This window comes from Ictidomys tridecemlineatus, chromosome 3, assembly GCF_052094955.1.
Source record: "Ictidomys tridecemlineatus isolate mIctTri1 chromosome 3, mIctTri1.hap1, whole genome shotgun sequence".
In the NCBI taxonomy this organism is placed as follows: Eukaryota; Metazoa; Chordata; class Mammalia; order Rodentia; family Sciuridae; genus Ictidomys; species Ictidomys tridecemlineatus.
In genome coordinates, this window is record NC_135479.1 from 8,477,527 (window position 1) to 8,503,411 (window position 25,885).

The following is a 25,885-nucleotide window of genomic DNA, read 5'->3' on the forward strand; positions in this document are numbered from 1 at the left end:
AATACTGCCCCTCACCTTAGAGACGTTCAGCCAATCACAGCACGGAAGTCCCCGGGCTGGCAAACAGCTGATTGGATCCGATTTTGGAGGGGGAGGAGGATTGTGGCTGTGGGCTGGGTGACAAGACCAGAGGGAGGAGAGGGGAGGGGAGCGCAGCCCCAGGGTGGAGGGCCGGGTGGGGGGAGGGGGTGCTGCGGGGAAGGCGGGGGACCCGGGACGTCCAAGTGTGTAAGTTTGCCTTACTCTCTGAATGTCAGAATTTGGTACCATCTCCGCGTCCCCCCCCCCCTCTCTCTCTCTCTCTGTGTGTGTGTGTGTGTGTGTGTGTGTGTGTCTAGGATCTACTCCCACCGCGACATTTCTTTTCGCTGCTCTCTCCGCAGTATCGGGGACTCTAGCTAGAGTTTGCAGTATTCGAAAAGCCGCCGCTCGTGTATCCCGGTTTAAGTGCCTGGAGCCTGCCCGCTTCCAAAAGTGCTTAGAAATGGTCTTTTGGAGCAAATGTTTTGGTGACTCAACGCCCGCTGTTTCTCTGTAATAATCCATATAAATAGATTAACATGCTCGGGTTCGCCGGGGCCGGTGCGGCTGGTCGGGATTCTGCTGCGCTATTGCAAAGGGAATCAATGAAAACCAAAGCTAAGTCCAGGAGAAGGCTTGCGGCGGTGGCGGCGGCAACGCGGCAGCCCCGTGCTCTCGGGGGCTTGCAGTGCACCTCCCCGACCGACCTTGAACTCTGACGAGTCTTTCCTCCGGCCCCCCAACCCCCACCCCGTCGACACCCCTCAGTGACTGGGTTTCTGCTTTGACGTTCGGCTCTTTGCCTCCAGAGTCCAAAACGTCAGCAGAATTGACGCTGGAAAAGAAGTGTGCACACTGCTCTGGCTTTGCGATCGAACTTTGCGAATGCGGCTGTCCCGGGCCCCGAAGCTGAGGCCGGTCCCTGGGTTTGTAAAACTCGGAACAAATCGAAAGAACAGTCCACTTTGGTGGAGCCCTGCGGCTCGCCCTGGAGGGGCGAAGAGCCAGTCATTCCGATTTTAGTTGTGCCCTTTCATACTTGTACACAGGTGGGAGTTCTGAGGAAGGCCGTGGAGGTGACTCTGATGTATTTCAAGTATTATTTGAGCACAATCAATCTTTATGTTTACTCCAACTCCTGAGAGCCAGGTTAGTAAATGCGGAATTATCTGTTCTGGAACAGAAGAAAAATCTTAGTCGCCTGCGGATCACATGCCTTAAAAAAAAAATCACAAATAAATGCACAACTATAGAAAAATCATAATTTTAACTCCCCCCTTCCTTGCTTTTGCAGGAATTCGCCTTGAATTAGATTACTGATATTGTGAATCAGCTCAACTAATATCAAAGACAGCTCCTCCACTTTTGCCAAGTGCGGACACTCTTACAATATTAAACGAATGAAGTGTTTTTGAAAATTTCATTTCTCCTAAAGTGGATATTTCTCATAGGTAAAGAAACTTTTGATAAGATAGGAAGGTCTACCCTGCTCAACAGGATTTTCTTTTTAAACGAATTTAACTCCCTGGCATTGGATGTTGAACAACTTTAGTCCCTTATAGTTTGTTTAGGAGTTTAGGAGATTTGCAAACAATAGCCTCCTATTCCTGGCTCTCTCATTACACTCGGAAAACGTAAGAGCGACAAGGTCATTTCTTGGGAAAGAAAAAAAGTCCTGCATAGTGTGGACACATTTCTGAGTCCCGGGGATGGGGGCATTTGTGGTGTATAATTGTGATTTGCAGACACCTGATCCAGTAGGAGACTCAGAAACCATCGGGCACATGTGTTAACCAAGGCGTCTGGACTTAGCTGTATTTACTGAAATTACCACGTTGACTGGCATAATGGCAGTGAAAATGACTGTGACTTTAAGATATTTTGGAATATTTAAATATTTGTGAATATATCTGCTCATGCATAAATATATCTTTAATACAATTATTCAGTAAGAGATATACAGCAACACTTTGAATCACAAACGGTGGTGCTTTATACATTTTATGCCCTTTTGGTACAAGTATTTTTTTTTTTTTTTTGGTATTCTTTTATCTTTTTGTAAACTACACAACAGTCGACTTAAAATGGGCTGCAATTTCCAGCTGTGTCCAGAGGGGGCGCCAAAAGCTCAGAAACTGTCTCAAACTCCGAGAAACTGCAGGGAAAACTTTGATGGTTGGTGGCAAGGCGCGGGGGAAGGTGGCGATGATGGTGGTGGTAGTGTGTTTCACTCAATCAGGACGGCTTTGGGGCTGAAATTTATCTCTGCAGGAATTTTCTATGCGATATTCCCACTCGTGCGGATCCATCTCAGAACAGCGTAGTTAGGAAAGCGTGGGTGATGTGTATCTACAAGGGAACTGGGCAGCAAAAAAGAGCGCTCAGATGCCTGACATCTCCATTCTGTCCAGAACTAGGAGACCGAGAGACTTAGAAGGTCCCCTGTCCCCAAAGTGAAAGAGTTGCCTGGTGTGCCAAGATCGGGCCAAATCGGGCGCGTGGGCACCGTCAATTCAGGAGTGGTTGGTCCTGTATTTCTTCAGGGGCCTCCGGCGCTCACTCCCCCACTTGACTTTCCTGGGTTGCGCTGACCCATCCTCCCCGTCCCAGGAAGACTCCCCGCAGTCCCGGGCCAGAGGACCTCAGCCAAAGTTAGAGGGAAAGGGACCCGCTCCCGATGTTCAGGTTACAGAGGGGAAACTGAGGCTCTTGGCTCATTTTTAGCCAGAACCTTTCGCCCAGAGCTAAATGTGCCGTGGTCCTCAATCTCATAGGAGTCAGAGGAAAAAGGGCGAAGGTCAAGACACGCGTCAGGCAACCGCCGGCCCTTCCCAACTTTCGCGATGTGCTTTTGGTACCGGCTCTTGAGCCAGCGCCGCGAGGTCTGCCGCCAGGAGTCGAGACACCGAGGTGCGAGCGAATCCCAAGGGGGGACCTTGAAAACCCGAGGTCTGGGATCCCCCCTTTTCCCTCTTGGAGCGTCCGGGCCGGCGCCGGGCTCAATTTCCCCAGCGGGGGCCGCCAGTCTCCCCTCCTAGAACACTCACGGACAGAGCCCAGAGCCCAGCGTTGGCGAGTTTCGCGGGCTCCGGGGCTGCGCTGGGGGGTGGGGGTGGGGGCGGACGCGTTCCTTTTCCCTGGCGAATTAAGAGGCACAGCCTTCCCATCCCGAATTCTTTAGCAAAAGTGGGAAAGTTGTCTAAACCCATTTTCAACCGGGACGCATATCCTTAAAGAGCTGGACGCGGGTGAACCTCAGCGTCCCGCGAAGATATCAGCCCAGGGCAGTGTTATCTCTGGAGGTGATCAGTGGAGGGGATACCCCTTCTCTCTTCCAGTTTCCCCAGCCCCGTCCCCTTGAGGTAATCCCACAAGACCTCATTCCCTGGCCAGACGCTCAGGTTTCCGCGCCCTGGGCTTCCCACTGCTCCTTGTTCCTCGGTAATCAGTATTTTTCGCTGGACGTGGAGAATGTGGGTCCTTTGCTTTTCATGCGGGACCTGAGCTTCCTTTGGAAGGGAGTCGGCAGGTAAGCCGAGAGCAGGCGCTGGGCTGGATAGCAACAGCAAAGAGGAAAAGGAAACTACCAGATTGCTTTGTAGGTGCACAATAAATATCTGAACAAAGGTGACCTTTGGTCATTTTGCCCGTGTGTGCTCGTCCATCCCAGCCTCCGTACCTGTTATCAACACGTTCCCTGTAACCTCTGCATGTATATTCCTGTAAATTTATTTATCCCCAAATAGGCGCCCTTTTTGGGGAGGTTGTCTAAATGCATTACTCAGAACTAGATAATCCCGACCACCATTCCCCCGAAACTGCAGGCGAGGAGGCGCATTTCACTCTTTTTTCTCTCTTTTCTCTTTTCCAAAGAAAGAAAGAAGAATTGGATGGGAGGTGTTGCAGGAGGGAGTGTGAACTGCCAATCTGCCCCTATTTGATTGATCTAGGTTCTAGGGAACGGATGGCTGAAACCCTGGCGGGCCCTGGGGATGAGGACCGGAGGAGCTGGCTGGTCGGGGAGCCGCCGAGCCTCGGAGAGAAAAAGGAGGAGTGGGGGTGGGAAGCCTCAGTTCCAACGGGACTGGACTCCCAAAGGGAATGCGCCCTTTTTACACCCTTGGTTTTGCGGAAAAAAAAAAAATCTGTCCTTTAGTGGTGGTACCAGGGAGCCGCGCATCAATGGCTTCCCTAGAACACCCTGCGGTGAATTTCCTAGGCCAAGTCCTCCCCACTGCCCACCCCAACTTCCCTCTTTTTAGCTGAAGGTGTTCTTGCCTTGCCGATTTAAAAATAAAAATAAAACAAGCTCTCGGTGCAGCGGCGCCTCCGGAGCTGCCAAATTGGCCCGCCCCGACGGGGGCCTCACTTTAGCCCCCTGGGCTTTCCCCCACAGATCACAGATTGGAGCCCACACCTCCTGTCCCCTCCCATCATCACCTTTCAGTGTAGGGGCATTCAGACCCAGGAAGGGCACCGATCAAAGAGAGCTGAGGTTCTCAGAGCAGTGTTGTAGGTTTTTTCTTTCTTTTTTTCTTTCTTTCTTAAAGGAGGGTGGGCTACAGCAAAGATTTTCTCCCCACCTGGGGGGACTCTAAGCAACTCTTCCCTTTAAGACGCCCTATTTTAGGGCGGGCGATTATTTTGGATCTTCATTTATCCGGGACAGTGTCGCTATCAACCCACGGAAAAGGAGGACGTGGTTTTGGGATAACAACGTCGATGTAACACAATTAAGACGAGTTATCTTGTTATCTCTCCTGCAGCCCTTTTATGTCTCCACGGGACCCCGGAAGCCCGCCAGCAGATTGCTTCTCCCTATAGCCTCCAACCCAGGGTTTCTTTCCCCCAGGACAGCTGAGCTTCTTTTGGCTGCCTGCTGGGCTCCACTTTGGTTTCTGAGCTGCAAGAGGGAGACGCCCCCCCCCCCAGCAGCGCAAGGGTGGGTGGGCAGCACTCCCCACCCCCAGCGTCCTGAGCAGAGGGCCTGGGGAAGGCCACCGTCTGGAGGCCAGTCCCAACTTTTGAGTTTCCCCCAGAGTGACATCATAACGCTGCAGGCTCTGGCCACCAAGGTCCTTGGAGCTGTGACATCATGAAGCGTGTCTGGGGTAGGCGGATGGAGGGCCTGGTTCAACACCCCGGGGACTTCAGAGAGTGGGGGTGCACAGGAACTTGGGGCCCGGCTGCCTGGATTTCCTGCCTCATCATTATTTATTTCACATAAATTTCATGGTGCTTGTCCTTGTCTGTAAGGCTGCGGGAATGACAGGCTGCATTACTAAGGAATTCCTTCACAGGGTTGTTTGGAAGGAGGGACAGGAGCATCTTAGGTTCTCTCTTAGCCTCAAAGGCAGCTGAGGGATTTCACAGAAAGCAGTTTCTTTTTAAAATCCATTCATTCATTCATTCATTCATTCATTCATTCATTCATTCATTCATTATTCATTCATTCTTCTTCTTATTCTTTCTGTGTCATCCTTCTCCCAAGGCCCTTTGTTTCACTGATGGAAAAGGGAACGTAGACTTAAATGGCAGTCTCGTTCTCTTTCCCTGCTTTTGGTTTTGTTTTGGATGGGTTGTGAATTTTGAACTGGAGAGGAGAGAGTGTGAGTGTTCTAGATTTCCAAGCCCTGAAATCACAAAGGCCCAGAAAATCTCACAGTGTCCCCACCATTATCTTTAGAACGAAATGTCTATATATGCCAGGGAGAGGGCAGGTTGTTTTCTTCCGAACTGAGTTCTGGCACTAGGACCTGCTTTTCTTCCTTCTCCGATTTCCAGGTTGTCTGAGCAGTGAGGGAAGGCCTGGGTAACAGTCACTAAGCACTGGCTGTTGATAGGAGCTGCTTCTCTTTGGAATGCCCCAAAAGCTCAAAAAAAGAGTCAACTTGCATGGGTGGAAGTAGCTACCTCATGCTTGAGGATCTTATCTACCTTAGTATTCTCTGTAAAGCAGAGGCAGATAAGCAGTTAGTGGTGTAACTTAGGAATGGGGTCACTATGGATTCAAGTAACTGGGCATTTAATTTTTTTTTCTTAAGATTTACTTTCTTGGAGCAGAAGAGACCTCTCAGAGGTTAGAAGTTTTCCTGGGAAATTGGGAGAAAAGGGGGAGTCTATTCAAGGGTCTTGCCCCTGAAAGGAAACAAAGGCAGGGTGAGTAGTTGCACTTAGGCATTCTTGGGCTTTTATCCTTGCCTCCAGGGTCTGCTTCCCTGCGGGGACCCTCTCCAGACACTCCCAAGGAAGCCCTAAATAAAATGTTACTTTTAACCCCAACCATATTAAACACGTGATGTACCATGGGCAGCAACCAGGAAGCCAGCACTGTTTGCAGATTTGCAAGGATGGATGACCCCCAGGCTGAACGGGTCCTGGGTAACTCTGCCCTGGTGTTCTACACGAAGGAGCAGAGTTCTGGGCAGAGGAGTTACATTGCAGTGGAGACACTGTGTCCTCTCCATCCTGTCTTCCCCTGTCATTCTTTCATCTGTCTCCCGGTTAGTCCAACATTAAATCATTCTCTTTCCCAAATAAATGAACTCAGTGCCTATTGCTTGAGGGCTTACTATGAGGCTGAACATCCAAAGGAGACATTTCATCTCTGCTGCTAAATTGTCACCAGGTCTGGTTTTCGTCAGAATTCAGCCTCTGCCTCCCTAGATCCCACTTTATGCTCTGGGTTGAGAATGTTCTGAGACTCTTTCTCTGTCGTTGATTCTTCTTTCTCTGAGAGAACTCATGGGCCACAGAAAACTGCCTCCTATCCTTTTTTTTTAAAAAAAAAATTTTTATTTTGTTTATTTATTTTTATGTGGTGCTGAGCACAGAACCCAGGGTCTCACACGTGCGAGGCGAGCGCTCTGCCGCTGGGCCACAACCCCAGCCCTGCCTCCTATTCTTAAGGCTTCGTCTGGGCACTGAGGGGAAGGCAAAGGATGAGCAAGGAGTGGTCCCCCAAGCTTATGGCTTTGTGGCACCTTCCTCTTCTAGCCTGGGGGTGCCAGACTGCTCTTTGACTGAGCATCTTCATCCCTCACTCCTGCCCCTTCCTGATCCAAACTCAGCAATGCCTTTGAGTGTGTGGTACGCTCTGCTCTCTCTTTGGGGAACATCTGCCAACCAGCAGAGCGGTGATGACAGTTTCCAGATGATTTTCCAGAAGCAAAGAAATCTGGGGGAGAAGAGAGTGACATTGGCTAAACACTGAGTGGCCTGAATACTGGTTCCGGAAGAGGCCCAGGAAGCTGGTACTTCTAGAGGCTCAGAGGTTTCTTTTCTCCTTTAGATTGTGCCTAGAGCAAAAGTCCCTGATTGCTTCCTATTTTCTTGGCACTTAGATGATTCTCTGGATTGAGACACTCCTCTGGGCACTTGGACACTGAGGACAAGAGGGTGGGTCATCAAGGGGATACCAGACGGGCATCTCCTCTGAGCTCACCTCTTGCAGCTTGGGTGGGGCCTGCCTGAGTCCTGCTTCATTCAACTCTTGGCAAAATGTAGGGTGCTCAGCCAGGAGGGCTGCATGATTGAGGCAGAGATGGACTAACACTCTCCTTCCCCTCCGTCTCTGGGCCTCTGCATCCTGCTTTATCTTCTAACTGAGACATTTTGATTTTCAGTCAGGCAAACCAGAAAGGGGGAGCACAGTGGCCTCTGAGACGTAGGAATGTGTTCAGAGAAAGAGTAGTTTTCTCTTTTGATTCTGAAGCATCCGCAGGCTGACTCTCCATCTTTAAGATGTTCCTTTGTCGTAGGCTAGGGAGGTTTCCTTACAATCCTTTCGGGTAATGCTCCTTCTTAGGCAGAAATGTTCCTCCTAGGTAAAAGCTGCCTTCACCTTATGTTATCTGGGGAAAGATGCGAGGCTTATTCAGACTCTGGAGTAAATGGCTAAGAAGACTCCTGGCCTAAGAGGCAGCCAGACTTCCAGAGGGGATACTAATTTCAAAGGTTGCACCCTGCAGGAAACCTTCAGGACCCCCTGGAAAGATATTTGCTTCCTCTCCCTGTGTTCTTACCACATTTTATTTGATGTGTATTGTGCTGTAGTTTGTCCCTTGTCCTAGGTATGTTCATCACTAAACTGTGACCTCTTTAAAAACAAGTAGCATTATTTCCTTTGTGTTCCCAGTCTGTCTTCCAAAATAGACTCTGCTGAATTAATGTTCATTAAGGGAAAGAATGCCAAAATTTAGCCAAAGCAATGAATGCTTGATGGTAGGAGTTTAGCCTTCGGGCATACGTGGGGACACTTTGGCCAGTTAATGGAATGTCCTATGGCTCTCCTCAAAATCTCTCCTGTAGATGGCTGCCTGCCTGTGTCACTGACAAATCTGCTCTTGTCCTGGGCCCTTCTGAATTTCCTACTCCCTGCCTTCTTTATACTATAAGAAAGCATCCTGGAGACATTCCTTTGGAGAATTTTTGGAGTGATGCACATAAAGCTTTCAGATTGCAATCTTTATACATTTTTGGCCTGGATTTACAGGTTTTGAGAAAACAATCAAACCACAAACTGAAATAATTATTAACACATCAGAACCTCTAAAACCCCCAGAACTTGCTACCTAAATATACAAAGATAATAAATATATATATTTTTTCTTCCTGGTTTTCCCGCTTGCTTTTCTAAGCGCCTCTCCACACAGTCTGCTCACAGCTGAACCCTGGTGGCGCTGTGGCTGATGAGTGAATGGTGTGGGGATGGTTGGGGGCTGGAGCCTGGGAGACAATTACAACTCAACCTTTCTCTGCAGCTCCTCTCAGTAAGGCACTTTCTTCTCTCTGCAAAGGGCAGTGCTGTTTGTTTGTAGAGCTGTGGGGATGGAATTAGCGGGTGTCATGTGGGCTGCACGTGTGGCTGCAGCTACCTGAAATCTGTAGGCTAATCACTCCCAGATGGCCCCAGGGACTGCAGTCCCCAGGGCCCCCAAGCACAAATCCCTCCCCAGCTCCTCTTGGGGAAGGGAGGGGGTGAGATTTAAAGGGAAAGTGAGGATGGAAGTGTGGTGTCTAGAAAGTTGCAACTTGCAACACAGTTTGCACCTGCAACAGTATCCTCACCAACCCCAGTCATTCCCAAACCTGAGTCACTGTCTCTACTGCTGTCCTTAATCTCAACTGTGATTTATTTGGTAGGGGAGAGAGAGAGAGAGAGAGAGAGAGAGAGAGAGAGAGAGAGAGAGAGAGAGAGAGAGACAGAGAGAAGACAGGAGAAGAGAAGCACTGGCTTCGGAGCTATTATTGCATTGGCATGGGAGGTGGAATGGGTGGAGTTTATTTCAACAGGTATGTGTCACAGTCCTTTGCAGTTCCCCCAAACACACACGCCTGTCCATGCACAGTAGCTTCACTCACAGAAGAGAACCCCAGGAGCGAATGCCTGTCTTCCTCTCTCTTTCATGTACGCAACGCTCACCACTCCACAGCACATATATTCCGCTGCTCTTCTGCCTCCTTACCTATTGCTGAAAAAAATAATTCCATTGCTACGCCTGTGGCTTACTGCTTCCGCTTCTAGCCATGCCCTCCTCCCGACTCATCAATGCTATCGCCTGGATGTCTCTAGGAGGCCACGAGGGGAAGACACTGCTCTCTTTGCCTTTCACGTGACGTGTCCAGCAGCTCTGAAAATAGCATGTCTCTGGCTCAAGGTCACACAGTTAATGGGAGAGGCAGATCCCTAGTCCCATGTCTCCGGGACCAGTCTGCCTCCCCCGAGTCCCCATCCCACAGGTGGCTGTGGAACTCCTCCTCCCAGGCACACAGGCAGCGTGTCCAGCAGCCCACTCCTCCACGTCCATATTGTCCTCCCTGCTCTCTGGTTTGGGCTCCAGCTCTTTCCTGGGTCACATGGGAAGACAGGGACTCCACTCTTGGGCGACATGCACCTCTGACCTTATCTCCTCCCTTCCCTTCTAATCGGGGTTTGGTTGCCTTTGTCGGGAGGAGCAGGGAACAAAGTGTGACTGGAGCCATGCACATCCAGCCTGTCCTTTTAATTTCCTTTTCGTGAGAACATCTTTGGATTTGCGGGAGGGTGCCTTGATTATTTCGCAGTCATTGTTCTATCCCAGTTCACCAGGGTATCTATGGGGGTTTTCTTTCTTCTCTGGGTTATGTGGCGGGATTTTTATATCTTGATCCAGACTTGTTCAGACTTTGAAAATCATTTTACTCCACAAAGCAAAAATGGGATGCCACTGTCCCTTTAACACCTGGAAAAGTCCTTATGGGCTTTGAAAGTGCAAGACCCTTGACTAGAGCCCACTCCTTTTCTGCTCCTGGGGATATTGATTAAAAAAAGAAGCATACACAGAGCCCTAGTTATGTGATTGGCCACCTGATAAGGGCTCACCTGTACCCCCCTAGAACACCTTTTATGGTAGTTCTTGTTATTTTTCTCCATTTTACAGATGAGAAAACCAAAGTTTAGAGTAGTCAGTTAGCTTGTCCAAAATCTCAATGGCATGGAGGGGTTAAAATGACAACAATAATGGAACAAGGAAGCAACAGCTACCCATCTGGCACTCTTACTATGCCAAGACTCAATGAATACCAAGAAGAGAAGGGCTGTGTTGCTGTCATCTCTAGTCTACATCAGAGGATACTGTATTCACCCACAGCCTTGTTTCTTTTTGGCCTTGCCTTATTTCTTTTGGGGGCAATGCTATGCCACATTTGGGGATGATGGTCCCCAAAGAAAGTTTCAATGGAAGAAAATGGGTCTGAAGGGAAAGGGGATTCCTAGGATTTCTGAACCCTCAATGGCTGTCTTGCGTTTGGTGTAGGCCACCTGATGCCTGCACCTCCATTGGTACTAAGTGTTTGCTCTTGAATCTTTTCTTCCCATCTGCCCAGACTTCCAGTTTGTCCCCTAATGCCGAAGAATCATGTAGGGAAAGCACACATTCTTTAGGGGAGGAATTGAGAATTAGAATTCTCTGGCTCAAACCAGGCCTGAATGATAACACACTTCATTTGTACAGCAAACACTGGTGTTTGAAAGTCGGTCATGCATAGCAGGCAGAAGAGGGTTGCTAGGCTAGTTTGTGGCAAGAGGCAGCCCAAGTCCCAAAGGTTGGCAGGGCTTGCTCAAGATCACGGGGCAGGTAGGTGGCCCAGGAGGCCTGAAACTCAGGTGCTCCGACGATCCCAGTAGTCTCCACTATTCACCAGCTGTTTTCTCCACGGAAGAGCCCGGGACTCAGTCTTAACGATCCGTATTTATTCTTGTATATGGAACGTGGAAAGAGTGGGATGCAGACAATCACTGAGGATCATCTCCAGAGCATACAGTGGGACCTCCATATCTGCAGGCTCCACACTATTGGAAATATGAGAAAAAAAAATTGTATCTGTGTGGAACAGGTGTAGACTTTTTTTTGTTGTTATAAACAACAAAACAATACACTATAACAACTATTTCTGTAACATTGACATTGTGTTAGGTATTTTAAGTAATAGAGAAGTGATTCAAAGCACACGGGAGAATAGGGGCAGGTTCTAGGCAGGCACCACAACATTTCATATGAGGAACTTGACCTTTCCTGGAGTTTGCTACCTGTCCTGGTCCTGGAACCCAATGCCACTGGGACCTGAGGGCCCTCTGCACACAGGATGCAGACAAAGGATTTTCAGAGGCCAAGGTCAGTTGGTTCTGTAGCACATTTTGTTGACTTCTTCCTGAGTTCAGATCCCTCTCAGGGATGTCCCTCTTAGGGAGATTGGAGGGACAGGAATGGTGAAAAATTCAAAGGTGAGGACTGACTCCTGCCTCTGGGAAGCATACGTGTACTCTGCCCAGACAGTCCTTTCAAAAAGTGCAGCACACATTCCTTCCACAAACATTTCCCCAGTGCCTAAGAGCAATCTGGCTCCATGCTCTGCAGCCGCCCAGATTTACCAACCCAAGGACTACCTCATTCTTCACCCATCACGTCAGGCGGCAGCGGATTCCTTCTTAGCTAAGGCCTTTGCCACGGTGGCCCTTTTGCAAAGAAATGCCACTTTGGGAACCTGGTTAGAAAAAGAGAAAACAGCACATCCATGCCACACGGCCGGACACCCCTGGATGCCTTCCTCATGGTCGACACTGGTCAGAGTTGTGTTCTAAGTCTGTGGCCACTGAAGTTTCCATGACTATTCTAAAATGCTTTGTGTATTGGAAACCGTGAATAAAAAGGTGTGGGAGGGGAAAGGCTCACCACAAGCTCACCCACACCGTAAACCTCAGACCCTGAGAAGGAACTGGCTGCATAGCGCCGTCCCAGACTGCAAACTCACGGTGGCCGAGAGGGCGAAGGGCCGATTCCGGGGAGGCTGGGGTTCTGCCTTCTAGGGAGTCCACACCAGGAGTTGCTTTTTTTTTCTCACCTTGCTCCCTCCCAAGAGTCTGGTCCTCCTGGATGGCCTCTCAGGCCATCACCAGCCTCCCTGCTGACAGTAGCCACCTCTCCTGCCAGCCCTTATCTGGGAGAGGAGCACCCTACCTTTCAGACTTCCCGCAGTTTCTGAAAGAAGGTATTGTTATTTTCTCAAAACCGCTCAGGTTAGGAACAAAGGCTGTCTCTGGATCTTCCTTAGGCAGGACATAACTGAATGGGCATTCCTTTAAAATGGCTCCTTATTACAGCCGATTTCTGCTAACAATTACCCCACAATAGAGCTCTTTCTAAAGAAACAAGTTTTGTAACAAAAAAAAAAAAAAAAAAAAAAATAGAGAAAGGGCATCTGACTCCTTCAGGGTGCCATTGAATTTTCCTTTCCTCATTTTCTTTTTGTGTAGCCATCAAAAAGCTGGAGCATGGTTGGCGTTAAGATTTAGTTTGGTCCAGTCTATTTATATGTGTGACATATGTGTATCTTAAAGGTGAAATCATTGTTTTATTCAGGGATGTGTGGCGTGAATGTGTGTGTGTTTGTGTGTGTGTGTGTGTGTGTGTTTGTGTGTGTGTGTGTTTGTGTGTGTGTGTGTGTTAGAGTGTGCGCGTGCACTTGCGCTTGCTTTCTCAGAGCAGAGAGAATTGGGATCTCCTCTTTCCTTTTATAATCAAGTCATTTATTCTGGAGAATAAGATCTGAGAAAAAAGGATGGACGAGTTGCTGAATTTTGGAAACACACGTAAGGGGTGTATGATGGAATGATTTGTTTCACAAGTGAATTTAGTATTTTTTATTTGATTTTAGCAAAAGCCTGTAGGTCATTGGTGCTTAGCACAATGTTTTGGAAATAATTACATCTGCTGTGCTTATCTATGTTAATTACAAGGAAGCCCACAACACCCATGGATGCCTTCTCCATGTGCTGGAATCGTTTGACAGGGAGTAAAACATTTTATTGGCACACAGCTGTAATCTCAGCAGCTCCGGAGGCTGAGGCAGGAGGATTGCGAATTCAAAGCCGGCCTCAGCAACTTAGTGAGGCCCTATGCAACTTAGCGAGACCCTGCCTCAAAATAAAAAATAAAAAGGGCTGAGGATGTAGCTCGGTAGTTAAGCATGCCTGAGTTCAATCCACAGTACCACCACCACCACCACCAACAACAACAACAAAACAAACACCACCCAAACAAAGCAAAATCCCCCATTTTATTCTTTGGGAAGATTGGAGAGTTAGAAGCTATAATGCAACAAATCCTAAGCAGCTGATTAAGAAATTCGGTGAAAACTAGAATCCATTTTTTTTGTCCATATAGTAAACCTCCAAGTATCTTTCAGGTAGCAATTATTCTTAGTTGGGAGTTCCTTACACCAAAAAATGTGACTTCCATGTCCCTGTGAATGTGCTTCGTGACCATCTGTGAAACACTTTGCTTTTCAAGTCACTTTTTGTGTGTGTTAAAAATGAGAAGTTGTCTCACCCCAGGTACTGGAGCTACGCAGGCTGTGTTGGCGGAGCCTGTGAGGATTTTGAGATAAGAGCTGGATTTGGAAAGCCAACCCCAACCACACACCTGGCATTATTGGCATTGTTATTCCATTAGATCTGTTTGCTTGATAGAGAAGCCCCGTGGAATTGGGGGGTACCCTAGATGCCCTAGCTGGTGAGAGACAAGGTACCTTGCAACCTGACATACATCAGGGGCTCAGGAGACACCCCCCCCCCCCAATTCCCTAGACACCAGGAGGTTCTAGGTGCCTAGAGAGTCAGGACAGGCTGGAGGGCTTTCAGAGGGAAGACATGTCGGGAGGGGGGCGCTGGGGGTGTGCCTCAGAGCAGATAGCCCAATCTCTTTTTTGCTGAGGATGGATTTAGCAGCAGCGCAGAGGTAGGGTTTTGTTTGTTGATTTCGACCCAAACCCAAGTGTCACCTTCCCCCTCTCACCTGCTGGTTCCCACCTCCCTGGCTCTTCCGACAGGCCCCACACATTGATTGCAATTTTCAACACTTAGCACCTGACTGGGTGATCTCAGCTCCCTGAGTCAGAGAACAGGAAAGGTCAGTCTGCTGCTCACCTCACCCAGCGTCCCGGGATCAGCATCCAAAACAAACAGATCAGAGAAGGGATGCAGACTCCAGAGAGCCGTTCCCACGTGTGAGAAAGCCCAGGCGATGGCCTTTCTCAAGCTCACCGACGTCACTCGAGTTCACCGTCCAAGGCTTTACCTTCCCGAGGCTGGGGGTTGGAGCCTTCCCCGGAAGAGCCCCGAGAGCTGGGCATGCCGGATGAAGGGCAGCGGAGGAAGCGAGAGGAGTGTGCTTTCTGCTAATTAAGAGAGAAACCAAATGAAACGAACAAAGTCCAAGAAAAATAGGACTCTATTGTTTTGGGGGCACACGGTGCTGGCTGGAGGCTCCATTGAGTAATCCCAGTCACACCCTCTCTCTGTGGGACTGAAGAATGCTGGCTGTTTTCCTGGAGGCCAGGTGGGAGGTGGGCAGACAGGTCTATGGAGATGAGAGCTCCTGGGAGCTGTGACTCTCCGAACATCCCCGCAGCCTGGCAGCTGGGCGGTGGGGACCCAGGAGCTGGAATGTGCTGCTGAACGCAGGCCAAGGAGCAGGGAGCCTGGTGGGGCTGGGTTGAGGGGTGGCAGCTGGGGAAGACAAGGCAGGTGGAAGGAGACCAGAAGACAGGAGAGGAAGCCACCCTGTGATTTTTATCCTCATCTGGACGGGGGCTTCTGTGTCCTCATGAGCCCCGAGGCTCCCTTTCATGGAGCCCAAAGGTGGATACCCAGGCAGAGGTGGCCTGTCTGGGTCTGGGGTGCTATAGGAAGCAGGAGGTACAGGTTATTTCACAAGAAGGCTTGACATTAGAAAACTGGCAGACCCCCCAAGGTGGGGTGGGAAAGTCTGGCCCAGGTGAAGAGCACTTGACTTCCGGTAGCTCTGTGGGTACGTTCAAAAGCAGGGTAGTTCAACACAGCCGGCCACTGGCCTGCTTAATACACTCCTGTCCTTGGTTGCTCCTCTGCAATAATAATGACACACATCATGCCTGCTGTTGGGGGGCGAACCTCCACAGTCCAAGGAGTGATGTGACCTTGGCAGGAGGGTCCACCCCAATGACAAGCCCTTGCTTATTATTCTCATGAATGTCCATACTGTCTCATGAATGCCTGGCCCCTCACCCCTTCTCCTCTTTAGGATTTAGCCAGAATCCTATTTGTATAGATTCAGCTGTGAAATTGTGTGTAACTCTCCCTTTGGAAAGAGTTTCAGGATCTGATTGTTGGGTCCCTTTTCTTTTGAACAGGTCTATCCCTTCAATGGAATTCTGTCCCTTTCCTAGAACGGGAGATCTCTTTCTCAAACTCTGGTCCCAAACTTTCCAGCTTCCAACTTACCTTCTTCAGCTACGCACAGGGAAGACTTGGGATATGCTCCTTCTTTCCCATCCTGGATGTGAGATTTATCAGATTTATCAAGAGCGTCCCGTCTGGGTGCATCTGAAACTTCATCCCTGTAAGAAAGACAACGCTTCAGGGAGTATTTGACTTTTTTTTTTCCCCCAAAACACGTGCTTTACAGTTGGATTTGTTTTAGTTCCCAGGACTCTGGACTTGCTGATGGAAATCTTTACGGATCTCATGCAAAACAGCATCCTGGATTCAGAACTCCCGGGTTCTCTCTTCCCTTTTGATTGATTTGATCTCTGACATTAGAAACGCTCAGTGATATCTCTGGGTCTCAGTTCTCTTTCTTACAGAGAAACTTCACCAAAAGTTGGTGCCCATTCATTTACTCTCTGCCTGTCCAAAGGCTGAGAGATGTGTCACAGATCTTTGACATGCTCCCTTGGGGATATGTCTGGTTAGAGTGAATCTGGAGGAGCTTAGAATGAGGGAAGAGTTAACAGCAATCAAAGGCTTTTGGTGTGAAAGATGGCAATCCATTTGCTTTTAAGAAGACCCATTCCTTGCCCTAGAAGCAAGAAGACCTAGGCATATACGGAGCATCCATCCCTTAGGATTTGGAATCTATATGGCAGCCACCACGGAAAATATCCTTGAGCTGAACAGATGAAAGACAAACCAGACTGGAAATAGGCACAATGTCAATAGCTGTGTTTACAGCAGACCATATGGACGGAGTTTAGATTGGATAAATTTCCCACTTTTTGAAAACAGATGATGCAACCTATGAAAGGTATACCTTAACGAGCACTTGTGTCTGAGTTGAGTTGTGTTTATATGATAGGACCCAGAAGTACTCAAATATAGGATTTTAACATTTCCTATTTCCTTATCACAGCCGTACCATGCAGTGTTCTGAATTAAACGTCTGAGTCTTCAAAGCAGTGCTTTTCCAAAGAGTCTCGGCCAAGGCACACAGAAAATTGCAGTCCAATAAACCCTTGGTTCCGGGGCGCTGTCATGAGTGCTAAGACAATACCTAAAATCCAGAGCAGTAAACAATTACACCCAGGGTCACACAGCTAGTAAGTGTGACCCTTTATTAATTTTGAGAAAACTAGAGAAGTCCTAGGCTGCAATTTGAGAAAGGAAGGATGTCTTATGCCATAAGTTTCCCATGATAAGTATCTTGGAAACTGTTGCTTGAAGAAAAGTATAAGAACTTAAGAGCCGCACGTGAGAGAGGAATCACTTAAAAATAAATCTCCTGGGTGGTTTCTGTATGATTTCTGTAAATGTTCTGAATCCTTGAAAATTTGGTGGTAAAATGTTGGTGAAGGCAGGACAATGCAGGGGATCAAAGATGAGGCTTATCTAGAAGGCTTTTTCTCAGTGATTCAGACTCTAAGCTCAGCATTTTCTAGAAAGAAGAGAAGGTGCTGGGGCCTGAGGTTCTGAGCACCTTCTCTAGGGGACTGCGCCCTGATAGTTGCTTGGCCTGAGTCACAGGATGCTGACACTGAGGGGAAGATGGGTTCTAAGGAACAATATGCCTCTTTTCTCAAAACCGTGCCGATGTCCGCGTTACCTACTGTGGAGTTACGTGTTGGCTGGGAGGCTGGCAGGAGCCTGAACGTGATACGTGGATCATACACAGAGTGTTGCACACTTTGTTTATGTGCCGGGCCTCCTTCTGAGTCCAGGGCAGGTAGCTGATTGTACTATCTCCATCCGAGCTTGAAAGAGTCAGTATTTTATGGCCTTTTTGTGTTTATTTTGCTGTCTAACTATGTTAGCCATTGTGAGTTTGGTTGAAACTGTAGAGAAAATGGGGAAAAAAGCATTCTTTGATACAGAAGGAACGGCATTTCCAAATGTATCTTCTTGATCCTGTCCATGGAGAAGGGGCTACCCATGTTCAGAAAGGAGACAGGGGTCCCCACATGGTCCCCTTTTGCCTCAGAATTCTGTTTTGAGGTGAATGCACATTTAAATGTTCCACCACGTTTGGTGTCAGAGTTGGTGGTTGGCTTGGGAGAATGGAGAACTGGCGCCTTTATCCTGGGAGATGGGAGAAAGACACGTTCAGTCTGGGACTTGCAAAGCATCTGATGGGAGTGGGAAAAGACAGCAGTTCTTCTAGAGAGGCCCTCACCCTGCCAGCCAAGAAGGAGCACAGGCCTCAGGTTGAGGCAGGTCCCCAGGAAGCGGCTGAATGTTTGCAAAACAGGCACCGGGAAGGGAGGCTTGGTCTGCAGAGACTACCCTGAGGTTGCGACAGCCTTGGAAGAGTGAGCTGCCGGGGAGCCAGGGCTGGGAGACTGCCGCCTTGGGTAAAGCCGGGGTCCCCTCTGCTCCCTGCCTAGAATGCAGTGTGCCGAGCAAGGAAGCACTAACTGGCTGGGATAATTGTCCGGTGTTTATATTTGAAAAGGGATACCACACTTCCAGGATAATTCCCTCCAGCCTCCTTTGGGGGCTAAGATTTCCAATGGGTCTAGAATCCTGAAGAGAAATCAGGGACTGATTACCTGGCTGACTGGGCTGCAATCACACCTTTCAATACTAATTATCTGTTCCTTGAGGTCAATGATATTGAGCACCCAGGCTCTGGCTGGGGTGAACCTCACTCAGTGGTTTGTGTCACTGGCTTAGGACCGTGATTTGAATGGACAAAGTACCAGCCCAGGCCTTGATAAGCAGGAAATGAACGCTTGTTTGCAAATAAGATTGGGAAACGTGATCAGCTTCTTGTTCGGCATCTGTCTTTGGGTAGCTAGCCTGATAATACTCGTGCAGAAATCGCATGTTAGAAGATACCAGCAAGGGAGACTTTTTAGTGAATTCCCTCTCACCCCTACCTCCAGCCCCCAACTCTCTAAACCTGGAGTCAAGGCAGAGGTAAGTGGAAAGTTGGCCTCCCTCTCCTGAAAGTATTCTAGATTAAATGTTCCTTTGTGGAGATTTGGAGATATGGGGACCCGTATGACACAAGACACCTTTTCAGTGTTGGAATCTACTCTTTCACATGGCTTTTCTAGATGCCTGTCTCAACTCTCAGCCTTCTGTGACTCCTTCCCACAGGAAGCCCTCCTTCACTGAGCGAAGCAAAAGTTGTTCTCCCACTTGAATGCCACCTGATGGGAGTTTGCGGGTCCAGTGAACATCTGTGGGGTGGTTTCATTCCAGGGGCCGTGTGGCTAGATGTCTGGAAGGCACGGAGCGTTTGGCAGCCCTGGGAGCAGGGAGCTGTAGGCTGGGTAAAGAGAGGGATTATGGGCCAGTATCTGGCTTAGAGCTGCTGGCATGGATGTCCATTTAGGGGACCATCTCTAGAGACGGGACATTGGGGATGAGGAGTAAATATTCAGTCTACAAGGTTTGGGGAAATTGACTTTCAAATCCTGAAACCCATCAAGTGTGATGGATTGGATTACAGACCCCTCAAAGATGTTGAAGTCTTGACCCCCTCGGTGCCTTAGAATCTGACCTTATTTAGAGGAGGGATCATTGAAGATGTAAGTGGTTAAGATGTGGTCATACTGCGGTAGGCTGGGCTTCGAATCCAACGTGACTCGTGTCCTTTTTAAAAGGGAAAATCTAGACACAGTCTTGTACAGAGGGACGACGATGGGAGGGCACAGAGAAAATGACATGACAGGGCTCCTGCAGGGAAGCTCCCACAAGCGGAGGAGCGCTCCAGCCTACCAGAAGCTCAGCGAGAGGCTGTGGTCATCCGCATTAGGTTCCTGAGACAGAGTGCTCGAGCCAAACCATTTGGAAGATGGAAGATTTGTTTGGCTCATGGCCTCACAGGTGTCACCCCATGGTGACTCAACTCCATTGCTTTGGGCCTTAGGCGAGGCACCGGATCATGGCATAAGGGCGTGGCAGGGCAAAACCTGCCACTTGAGCTAAGATTTCCAATGGGTCTAGAATCCTGAAGAGAAATCAGGGACTGATTGCCTGGTGGACTGGGCTGCAATCGAACCTTTCAGTACTGATTATCTGCTCCTTGAGGTCAATGACATTAAGCATCCGGGATCTGGCTGGGGTGAACCTCACTCAGTGGCTTGCATCACTGGCTTAGGGAGCCGAAAGAGTGAGAGAATGAGAGAGAGATATAGGAGGGCCAAGACATATTTCCCCCAGGACCCTCTCCGTTCACCTGGGCCCTACCTCCTCCAATTTCCACCACCTCTCAAAGGTCCATTCAGCTACGAATCCCCCGGTGGATGAATCCACTGATGAGGTCAGAGCTCTCATGATCCAATGACTTCCTAAGAGCCCCACCTCTGAACATGGATTCATTGGGAGTAATGCCTTCCATATGAGTCTTTGGGGTACATTCTAGATCTAAACCCCAACGGAGGCACAGAGGAGATCCTTCTTCAGAGACGTCAGAGGGAGCATGTCCCTGAGGATGCCTTGATTCTGGACTTACAGCCTCCAGGACTGTGAGAGAATAGATTTGTATTGTTTCCAGCCACCCAGGGTGTGGAGCTCTGTTATGGCAGCCCTAGGAAACTAACACACATAGCTTCGGTGGGCACAGATAATCTGGAAAGGATTGGTCAGCCCACCCCTATCGGGCAGCACACGTGTCCTTTGATGGTCCCACTTGGGCCCTGGGGGGTTCTCTGGGTTGGTCTCATACTACTCAGAAGCCCTGTCCTAGCCTAGAGGTGTTTTGGTGGCAGTGGATGCATCAACACTGAGCACGCCTCGGGCCACATTGCTGAAAGAGGTGATGATATGGAGGACACAGCTGCCTGGTGTCGTAGACTTGCACTTTGGTTTCCTGCCTCATCCTCTCGGTTTTCTTCCCTTCACCCTGGAAGCTCAGGCAAGAGAAAGCTGCTCAGGAACAGGGTTGGGTTTAGAGTCAAGCATGCTCAAAGCTACACACAGTTTCAATGGGTTTTCTTACCACTTCTCCAATCTCAAGGCCCCGTGAGATAGATTTTTCCTTTGACATTCCTCCCATGCCAACTCCCTCCCCATATGGCTAGAACCTAGGGGAGAGTGGAGAGCCCTAGGATGAAACTAGTTCATGCATGTCACTTTCATCCCTTTGCTACTGTCCCAGAGATCATAAGGGCTGCTAGGTTCTGATGCAAATTTGTCTATGTGGCTTCTGCTCCATGGTGGTGAAGACTTCCAAGAAGGAGGTCCCCTGTGTCCTGGTCCTTCCCTATTGTCATTGAGCCATGCAGCTATGGAGCCTCCAGGATCAATATTAAAACATCCTTACTTCTACTTGAGGACATTGAGGTTCTGAGAGGGAAATAATGCCTAAGATGTTTTGTCTCTGTAGCCCTGGACTTTGCCTCTGAGTCCTGAACCTCGCCCTAGTTCCAAGCCCTGGCTCCCTTCCTCTCTTCTTTCTGGGAGTTTCCACTCTTGAACCATGATTTGAAAATTCTTCAGTGCTCCGTCTTTTCCAAACTCCCATCTTGCAGCCACCAGACTGCCCAGGGCTGCTCACCTGGGGTGGTTCTTCGGCACCATCCACCCTTCATGAGGTGCATTTATCCGGAAGGGAAGGGAGTCTGTAACTGGTCGAACACCTGCTGCTTGCCACGCACCATGCTGAACGTTTACCCTGTATTATTAAAGGAGGAGACTGTGGGTCCAAAGAGGTCAAAGTCATGCCCGAGACCCCACATCTGTCAAGAAGCAGAGGTAAAAATCAAAATTTCTCTGGGGAGACTGGGAAAAGGAACCACACCCATGGAGCCATGCTGGGGTGTAGTTGTGACTGGCTCAGAGCGCGTCAAAATGGCACCTCTGGGCTATCTTTCCATTCTCTGCCACATTCTTCCAGTCCCACTGTTTCTTGTTTCCATGCCGACAAGAGCATTTTAATCCACAAAGGAGCAGTGCCTACTATATGTAAAAGAAATGATTGGCTTTTTTTTTTTCTTGCTCTGAACCTTCTCAACATAAATTTAGAACACCCCGTGGTGGTGGCACACAGATGCCCCCCCACCCCCACCCCTTACATTGACAGGTCCAGTGTCAGAATCAAAGCAAGTCAACAAATATTTGGTGGGCACCCTCCAGGCTCAGGGTGAAGGGAGTGATGTGTGAACTCCTGTTTGAGTTGGTGACCAGCCTCTAGGGACATGACTCAGGGACTTCTCAGCAAGTCAGTGAGCCCAAAATAAGGATGTTCTGTGAGGGAGCCAGCCGCCGGCCACCCTCAGTCCACCCCCAAGTCCTTCAAGTCACGTCCCTGCCCTCCCAGCCTTGCCCTATTGCTTCAGCCACTGCCACATCCTGCTCAGTCATTCTGGGGACTTGGCTGAGATTTCACCCCACCTCTTCCTAAAATGGCCCGGATGATGTAGTGGAAAGACTGGGAGCCCAGGCTCGACCCTCCTCTACCATGGAAACCAAGTGTGTGTGTGTGTGTGTGTGTGTGTGTGTGTGTGTGTGTGTGTGTGTCCTTGAGCCCCATTTTCAGCATTTGTAAACAAGGGGGTTTCACTGAATAATGAAACCAATCTCTCTTCCTGTTCTAAAACTTTCTATTTTATTTTTTCCAGTGCCAATCCCTGTCAACTCACTCTTTGGAAGACCTTAGCCAAAACTCTTTCTAATTTTTTCCTATCCAACTCACCCTGACCTTCCACGCACTTCACCAAATAGTTACTTTATACCATTTTTTTTTTGTGTGTGCATTTTTAGGTTCCTTACATAGTTTCATGCTGGTATGTCTTGTTTTCTGAGCAAGCTGGTCAGCTATCGAGTGTGGAATCATGCCATTCATTCATTTGCAGTCTAAGTGACTCAATAAATCTGTGTTGTACAAACAGAAGTTAGCGATGAATCCCTAATTATTCGCTTGCCATGGGTGATATTTTATTTTTTTTTAAATCCAGCCTGCTGTCAAATTCTTAGATGGCTGTTTTTATAAACAGACTCATCTACTTTCTCAAGTGGCGAGCACTCCCATTGTGAAATGGGCCAGCGTGTCATGTAGTTGGCACAGCAGGCTGACCCCAACCTGTGGAATCCACGTGAAAGAATCTAAGCTTTTGAACTGTCTGTCCTTTCCTGTGGCAGGACTGTCATCTACTTTCTGCCACTGACATTGATGGTTCCAACCTGAGCTCAGCAGGAGATAAAATCATCAGCAGGATCATTGATTCTGGATTTTGGCAGCTCTTAATCCATCTCTCCCTTGAGCCAATTAAGCCTGGACAAAGCCAGGACATGTGTTCCTTAATGAGATGGATCCCTATGGAATCCCTATCCAATCCCAGGCACCACCCTGCTCCAGGAGAGAGCGGCTCCCTCCAGGAGCCAACCACTTAGGCAAAAGGACAAAGCAAACACAAATCATTAGAAATGGTGAGATGCAATTTGAAGAAGGCAAATAAGAGGGGAGTGAGAGAGAGAATAATTGGGATGGGGTGAGCCGAGGTTCCTCTCCTTTCCACAGGGTAGCTGGGGAAGGGCTCTCTGAGCAGAGGACAGTTCACCTAAAACCCCAAGGAGGTGGGAAGAGGATACCCCAGGCAGAAAGGAGACCACGCCCAAAGCCTCCATGATAGGGAAGACAGGATGTTGGGGGAACCGGAAAAAAACAAAACAAAACTGCCTTTAATGGCTGCATGCCCTGATGCCTGGCACCCTCTCACTCAGGCTTGGGATGAGCATGGTCTATGCATGAATCTGCACAGTGACCCTAAGAGGTAGGCATGGCTTTCCCCCAGGGTTCAGTTGTGGAGCCTCTGCCCCGGAGCCTGAGCACCTCTTCGGGCCCTGCCCTCCTCCTGCCCGACTGCCAGGCTTCAAGCTAGCAGTTGGCCCGGGTGTGTGTCTCCACCAGGAAGTCAGAATGGATCACCTGTCAGAACTGGGGAGGCCGGGGCTTGGCTGGCAGGATGTGGCGAGTGTGTATTTTCTGTTTATTCTTGGAGTTTACTTCCCTGCAAACACATACCTCGCTGCCACGTGCCTCTCGCGGGGGGAAGCCACCGCCAGCCCTCCATTGCTCCTGGGCAATCCTGCGAAAACAAGCCCCGATCCTCGGCCCGACCCTGGGTGCCAGCGAGGGAGGCCTGTCCTGGCTGGGCAACCCAGAGCTTAGGAACAATCTGGTCTTCAGGCAGGGAGGGAAGAAAAACAATTTCAAACTCCAGGCGCCCAGAGCCTCTTACAGATGGCCATTGTTGGGAGAAGGGAAAGCTAAAGGCTTTAAAGGAGCTCCGTGGCGCCTCGGGGAACGGGGAGAATTTTGAGGTGAGGGGGCTACTGCTCGGGGTGTGTGAGCCCTGGGGCCGGCGATAGGTGATCGGAAGAAAGAGCTCCACGGCTTGCTTGTGTGAGCTTAGGAAGCTGGCTCTCAAACGCCTCAGTTTCCACATTTAAAATTTTCAGAAGGGCAGGGGGTCTCCGGTCAGGCGTCTGGAGTCCCAGGCACTCGGGAGGCTGAGGCAGGAGGAATGCTGGAGCCCAGGAGTTCAAGGTCACTCTGAGCAATAGCGAGGAGACTTGTCTCAAAAAAATTAAATTAAATTATGAGAAGAGGAGCCTCTCCTCTGTCTCCCTTGGGCTGGACACACCAGTGCGTTTAGCCTTGGGAAAGGGCAACGTACTTTGTAGATGTCAGGGGTCTAAAAAGAAGGCTGACTCCCTCTTGCTCCTCCCACCCCCAGTGTCTCCCGGGGCAACCACACCAGAAGAGCTTTGTGGCTTCCTGTCTTCCAAGGCAAGCACGGTGCAGATGCTCCTCAATGGCCATCCGGGCTGGGGTAAGCCCAGAGGCTTCGGAAGCGGGAATGTACGGAATCACATCAACTCGAGTTCTGAAGCCCCAGGCATTGCCTGCCATAGGCAGAAGAAGCAGGGCCAGATTAGCATCTGGGTGATGAGGATGGCTACGGAGTTATCATGCATGGAGCTGACTGCTGCTGCATGCCTCACTCACAGCCCTGTGCAGTTCATCCCGATGACCCTCACCACGGCTCCCCAGGAAGGGGCTGAGGTGAACCTCCACTTTGCAGATGAGAAGACTGAGACACAAAGGGGTCAGTGGCAGAGCTGAAACTCAGCACCTGTTTGACTTCTAAAAGGACAATCTATTGATATTACACATGGATCATTATTAAAATTTGATTAATTGATGCCCATCTATAAATTATTGATTTATTATTTATTTTGGTACCGGGGATTGAACCCAGGGGTGCTTCACCATGAGCTGCATCCCCGGCTCTTTTTACTTTTTAAAATTTGGAGACAGGGTGTCTCTAAGTTGTGAAACTGGTCTTGAACTTGCGATCCTCCTGCCTCAGCCTCCCAAGCCGCTGGGATTACGGGCAAGTGTTACCATGACCGGCTGATGTTCATTTTTTAACAAACTTGTGTAAACACATATGGAGTAAAATTTATTTCTCATTAGGAATGATTTAATTGGTTGCTTTGCACATATTTTAGTGTTACTTTCAGAGAAACAAAATCTTAATCTAAACACAACATTGTAAGCTGAGAAAATATGTTCCAGATAACGGGAACAGCATGCCCCGAATCCAGGTATCAAGAGAAAACATGGCAGGTTCTGGGAACTGCTAGTCAGTGAGATGGCTGGAAGGGAAGGCCTGATGGGGTGTGGGCTGGGTGAGAGAGGAGGCTGAGAAAGCAGGCTGGAGCCAGATCAGAAAAGGCTTATATACAATGTTAAGGACTGGCGAGAGATGTGAAGCTGGGGAGGCACACGATCTGATTTGTCCTTTGGAAGGGGCACGCAGGACGTAACAGAGCACTCCTCGTGCTGCAAACCAGAGCAACGGGGAGTCTCTGTGGCCCATCTCCACTCCAGAGGCTTCCTCTGCCTTTGGTGTCAGGGAGTGGAGCTCACCACAGCTGGCCCTGACCCCACCAGAGAGCGAGCTCCCTTCTTGCCTTCCGGCTTCCGTCCAGGAGTAGGCTCCCTGCACTGGTGTTCACCGATGGGAAACTAACGAGGCAGGCACTGAGTTTCGAGGCTTTCGGCTTCAGGACCACTAATGTTTATGCTGAGTTCCGAAAAACTGCTCAGCCTAAGCT

General features: G+C 49.2%; 1 long non-coding RNA gene across 1 annotated transcript; it reads left to right on the top strand.

Moving 5' to 3' along the window:
* Positions 1 to 192: 192 nt before the first annotated feature.
* On the top strand, positions 193 to 24,966 carry LOC144375990 (uncharacterized). Its single transcript, XR_013435963.1, has 2 exons — positions 193 to 228; positions 24,499 to 24,966. It is a non-coding gene; the product is annotated as an uncharacterized LOC144375990 (long non-coding RNA).
* Positions 24,967 to 25,885: the final 919 nt, after the last annotated feature.